The following is a 6301-nucleotide window of genomic DNA, read 5'->3' as shown; positions in this document are numbered from 1 at the left end:
CCCACCCTCCGCCCCAGACCCTCACCACCCTATTGTCTGTGTTCAAGGGTTAGGCATATATGCATACAAGTTCTTTGGTTGATCTCTTCCCACCCACCCACGTGCTTTTTGTGTATGTGTGTGTGGTTAATCCAACATATTATTTATTAGTCTGTGAACAAAGTTATAACATTAAATTCGATTTGATAACACAAGAAATAAAACTGACTTGAAGAGTTTTGATTTTTTTTAAGTAGTGATGGGGCTAGATATAGCCATTTGAATAGTATATCTCACTGCTACGATGCAAAACATTTCATTAAATAGGTGAAAGGTGGCCTTTCTGAGCCAGCCTCAGGCTAAAGCAAGGGCTCAATTCCCAGGAAAATCTCAAAATCTGGGAAGCCGCCTGAACTTGAACTAGGTGGAGTGATGATTCACAGAGCAAAGCAAGCTCACTTACCTTGGGCCCCCGCCAATTTAGCTACAGACAACAATGGATACCTGATTCAGGCAATCTGTTCTTCAACTAGAAAATACTGTATGTTCCATTCTGTGGAAACGCTATCAAAGGATAGACCCTGACATAAATGGAATAGCGAATTTCTTACCTGAAAAGACTACCACCATTCTGCATGCAGAGGAAAGTATATTTTAGAAATAGTAGCTCCAAGACCAGGAAAAGCCTCTAGAAAAATGATTTCCAAGGGAGGAAAAATAATATTGAACCTTAATTTTCCATCAATAAATGTAAAGCAGACTAGTCAAATTCCAGCAACATCTTAGCATCTTTCTTCATTACCTTTCTTTGTTTTTTTTACTATTACTATTACAAAATAAATATGTAAATGTGTGTATGTATTTATGTATCACATACACCTATATATTATATATACATGCAATGTATGTACATATATGTGACATATTTTTAAAAGAAAATATTCCTTGAAATTAAAATTATAAATTCTCACCTTGTTTGCTTAGGCTAAGCAGAAATGCAGTATTCGTAACCTTTAGAGGTTTTGTTTTTTTAAATAAAATATTATGAGCAGTTGCTTTTCTTTTAGAAAGGTTTCAGTGTATTTTTATTTAGAGCTTTTGAGGGTTATGGAATTTGGCTGCATTTTCCTTCTATTTAGAAAAAGTTCAATTCAAAAACTATAATGGCACCTGAATGAAAACATCCAGCAGATTCCTTTTACCATTTGGTTATTTCTCCAAATTATAGAAGCACTGAGGAGGAAATGATTTTGTAATTCTCATGAATACCTAATGAACTGTTTCATTAAGAGTCCAAGAAATAGTCTGTGACTATATAGCAAACTACTAGCATTTCCCAGAATCATTGCAATGTAAAACCAGGAGAACCTCATGTTTGTAAGTTTAACAGAAACACTTTGTTCTTTCATTTCTGGTGGATTAGGAAGGTCAGAAAAGATGACTCTGAGAGGTGATGCCTAACTCCTAATGAGCAACTGGCTAGTTTGTTTTTTACTGTTGTTGTTTTGCAGGGAGAGCCTCTCCCAGAGACTAGGAACATATTCTTGTATTACCAGGCCTTGACCTGACATCTTTAGTAGTCCTGCCCAATTTGCAGAATCCATAAATATAACAAGGAACACAGCCCTACTATCTAAAGTTCCATTAGATCTCGCTTTGTCATTTAAGGCATTTCACTCAAATGTCAAGTGCTCTGAGATGCTCCCATGAAAAATCACTTGTCCCATTCTCTGTGTCTGTTCATGCTATTGGTTTACTGGTTAGGCCTCTTTAGGTTACAAAGAATAGAAAATGCAAATTATACTTGCTTGAGCAAATGGAATTATTGACTTAGAGAATTAAAGGGAGTTTATGCATTAGATCCGAAAGAGCTGTTTGACTCTCCACTGCACCAGTTAGCTTTCTTAGTATCAGTGTTTGCTTCACTGAGCACTTCCATCCCATCCCTCTTGTCAGCAAGATAGCCAGGGGACCTGCAGACTCCTATCCCACTGGAAACTCAGATTCTCTTCCCAGAAACCTCGTTCCTTCCTTACCCAATCTGTGCATTTAGAACACTACATATATTCTGTCTATCCCAGCTGACCCACTGACTCCACCCTGGGACCCTAGGTTGGAGTTCAGCAGTCTACATCCCAAAAGTACTAAGGAAATGTGTTGGGAGGCAGGTGTAGATTTCCCACAGGGAAATCAGAGTGCAGTTATGCATAGAGAGGCAACAGAAAGGCTGGCATCAGGTGAACTTAGTGCTTCTTGTACTTTATCAAGTCAGTTGTGTTTATCTCTTTCTCTAACTCCATGATGAGCCGTCTGAGAAGCAACAGCATGTGTCCTTCATCTTATTTTTGGTCAGATCTACCCAATGTGCTGGGAGGTACAATGCCTGCACCAAGTCAACTCAAGAAACCTTTGAGGAATTCACCTACTGAATACTGTTCACGCATGCATAGAGGTACACACGCCAATGTTGGTACTTAGAGTACACTTAATCTCTCCCAAGAAATCAAAGCATTTCTTAAAAGTTTGACAGAAAGACTGTCCTCACCCTACAGTTACTTCCGTTATTTCTTCTGTGGTATCTTTATTTTATCTTAATATTCATTCTTTATACAATGAATACATCCCTATTTTTTTTCTATATTTTTCAATCTGTACTTAATTTACCACTTCCTACATCTTCTAGTCTCTTTTAGTCTATTCAACGTGTGCTGCTTGGAACACCAACACCACCTGCGAGCTTATAAGAAATGCAGAATCTCAGGCCTCACCCAGAATTACTTGAAACAAATCTGCATATTAACACGATTTTGCAGGTGATTCATGGACACATTAAAAGTGAGAATTGCTGGTACCTTGCTCTAGACTAGCGCCATCTATTGAAGACATAACAGGAGCCATCTATGTATTTTTTAAATTTTCTGTTAGCCACATTTAAAAAGTATGTAATACCTTAATCAATAAAGAAATTAAAGATTGAAAAAAAAGAGGCCAAACCAAAAAATAAAAATAATAAAGAGTTTCATTGCCTTCAGAAAAAAAAGTCCAAAGAAAGCAAGCCAAATTAAATTTAATAAGTCTATGTAAACTCAATATATCCCAAATATTATCACTTCAACTTGTAATCAATATAAAAATTATTAATGATATACTTTTGTGGGGTACTCTTTGAAGCACGGTGTTTATTTTATACTAAGAGCATCTCAGTTTGGACCAGTCACCTTTCAGGTGCTCCATAGCCACACATGGCTGGTGGCTACCATGTTGATCAGCACAGCTCTAAACTGTAAGATGCATGAAAACAACAGAACATGTCTGCCTCACTCCCCCACTTATCCCGATGCATAGCAGGCACTCAATAAATGTTTGTTGAATTAATAGACTTGAGAGGAAGGGTATTTAAAATATTTAACCAGCACAGCAGAAGCACAAACAGAAAGGTCCTTGTTGAAATTGATACATGATATAAATAACCAGTACTGCCACATTGGTGAGAACTGGCATAATATCAGCCCAGAAAAGGCAAACTCGTCCAATCCCTTCATATCTCAGGTGAGAACATGGGATTTTAACAGATAAGAGTGTGTGCATACTTACTGTGTGCACAAGCATCATGCTGGGCCCAATAAATGAAGAGACACAAATAATGATATTCATGCACTTCCAAGAATACCCCAGTCAATTATGATTATTTTCATTTTCGCTGGAACAGAAACTCCAACTCAAGCTGATTTAAATACACAAAGGCATTCAGTTGTGTAAATGAAAAGGTAGAGGTAGCCTTTGCTTCTGGGGCAGCTTCATCCAGACACCTGTCAGCAGTTTTTCTACCTCTCTGGGGCTATCTTCCTTCATGGGATGACTTCATCATCCTGGACTACTCCAGCTCTAAGACCCCTTTCCTCAAATCACCAAATCAAGCCCAAGAAAGAATGGCTATCTTTTCCAGATTTTCTGGGGAACATCACCTTGCATTGTGTTAGCCACATAAGGATTAATCTGCTATCATTACCTCAACAGCTCTGGTTTGCAAGGAGATAAAACATACCAGTTAAAGTTAACCAGGGCCCATCCCCAGAGCCCAGAGTAGGGTCAACAATGGTAGGCAGCATTAAGTGGAGGAAGAACTTTGAGGGGAACGAGTGCTGGTGTGTAAAACACAATTCAGGACCTATGTTTTTTAAGTTTGCTATTCCACTATTGAGAAGGTACAAATCAATCTGAAATATCCCTCCTCTTCACTCTTTTTTTTTCTCTCCCCTTCTCTCCTCCTCCCCCATTTCTTCTTCTCTTTCCATCCCCTTAAAGATAGAACCACAAGGTGGACAGAATTGAGAATTATAGTCCATTTTAAAGCAAAACAGTCATTTTCGTTTTTTTCTTTTGCTCCTTCAAATCTTGATTATTGAAAACCTTTATTACCTGGTATGTGTGTTTTTCTTACTAGATAAAGACAGTTTTTAGTCTAGAAATTTTAATAAGTAAGACCATGTCATGATGTCCAATTTAAAAAATAATAAAATACAGGTGAAAATTATTTATTTTCATCTTGCCAATTTATTCCTATTTATACCGATTCTCTAATGATCATATAAGCATTTCTAGGATTCATACAGATAAAAAGAATTTTATATGTTTTATATGTTAGCTGCTTCATATACTTTCCATGTAATTTCTAAATCATGATACTCTAGTATTCATTATATCATCACATCTTGCTTAGAGCATATTTCTCAAGCTAGTATAAAATGTGGGAGTATCAAAGTAGTAACTAAAAGTCTAGTGCAGTGGTTCTCAACCTTCCTAATGCCGCGACCCTTTAATACAGTTCCTCATGTTGTGGTGACCCCCAACCATAAAATTATTTTCGTTGCTACTTCATAACTGTAATTTTGCTACTGTTATGAATTGTAATGTAAATTTCTGATATGCAGGATGTATTTTCATTGTTACAAATTGAACATAATTAAAGCATAGTGATTAATCACAAAAACAATATGTAATTATATACGTGTTTTTCTGATGGTCTTAGGCGACCCCTGTGAAAGGGTCGTTCGACCCCCAAAGTGGTCTCGACCCACAGGTTGAGAACCGCTGGGAGAGTCCTTACTTTATCTTACCTGGGTACAAAACAGCTTTCATTAGGACTGGGGAACACCTACCTGTGACTTTAGTACCTTTATATCTCTAATGTCTATGTAACATGCTCTGAATTTCATGTCTCAGCCAACATGTCTTTTCTTTCCCAATCTGGGGTCTCAAGGAGCCCTCAGGAGATTACTATCAATGCTGGGAGAGGTTGTCTATGAACCACCTGTTTTGGGCTGAGAAGGAATAGTTTTCCAGGTAGAGAGCATTCATTCAACATATATTTCATCTCTTCTATGTATCAAACATGTGTGTGATCCAGTGCCTGCCTACAATAATTAGCCTCGTAAGGATACTGCACAGCACAGTCAATATTAAGACAACGTAATAAGGAGTAGAATAGAGTTCTGCACATTCTGATAAGGAAAAACTATGGAGGAGAAGGCTCCAAATCAGCTCAGGACAGTCAGAAAACACTTCTATAGGGAGCATGTCCCTAAGGATGTGTAAGGGTTAGGCAGAGAGATGGAGGATGAGGGGGTGGATAGACATTCCAGGTGGAGAAAACAAAATGTTCCAAAGCACAAAGGCAAGATGGACCATGGCCCATTTTTGTAATTAAGTAGGCCAGGGTAACTACAGCTCAGGGTGTGTGTAGAAAAGTGACCTGAGACAAGGTTGTAAAGAACAAGAATGAACTTGTCAGCCATGTTGAGCCTGGTTGTTTGAAATTTATCTTGAAAGCTTTTAGGTGGAAGAAAAGTATGACTAAATGTGGTTTTGTTTGTTTGTCTAATGACTTCCTGGAGAACAGGTTGCAGAGGAATATGGCTGGAGGTAGGGAATCTACTTCAATGTAGTCTACTTCAGTGGTCTGGTAGGTTATGTTAAGAAGAAATTGAACAAAACACAATGGGGATGGAATGGAGAAGGAATGGATTAGTGACTTATAGGAGATAGAACTGGCAGGACTGAAAAACTAAGGAGTGTGAAGGAAAAGAAGAGAGAGGAGTCTAAGAGGGTTCCCAGGTTTCTGGTTTGGGTAACTGGTTGGTTGATGCTGTCATTCCAACAGAAACTAGGGTTTCAGAAGAAGATGATGAATATGGTGGAGGATATCCAGTTAGAGATATATAATGGATACAATGGTCCCCAGTTCAGGAGACTCATCAGGGCTAGAAATGTAGATGTCCTCAGGGACCAGGGGTAGGTGAAGCCATGTTTGTGGATGAGTAGG

This window comes from Myotis brandtii, unplaced genomic scaffold, assembly GCF_000412655.1.
Source record: "Myotis brandtii unplaced genomic scaffold, ASM41265v1 scaffold79, whole genome shotgun sequence".
NCBI lineage: Eukaryota > Metazoa > Chordata > Mammalia > Chiroptera > Vespertilionidae > Myotis > Myotis brandtii.
The sequence above is the reverse complement of the archived record's forward strand: the minus strand, read 5'-3'. Positions refer to the sequence as shown.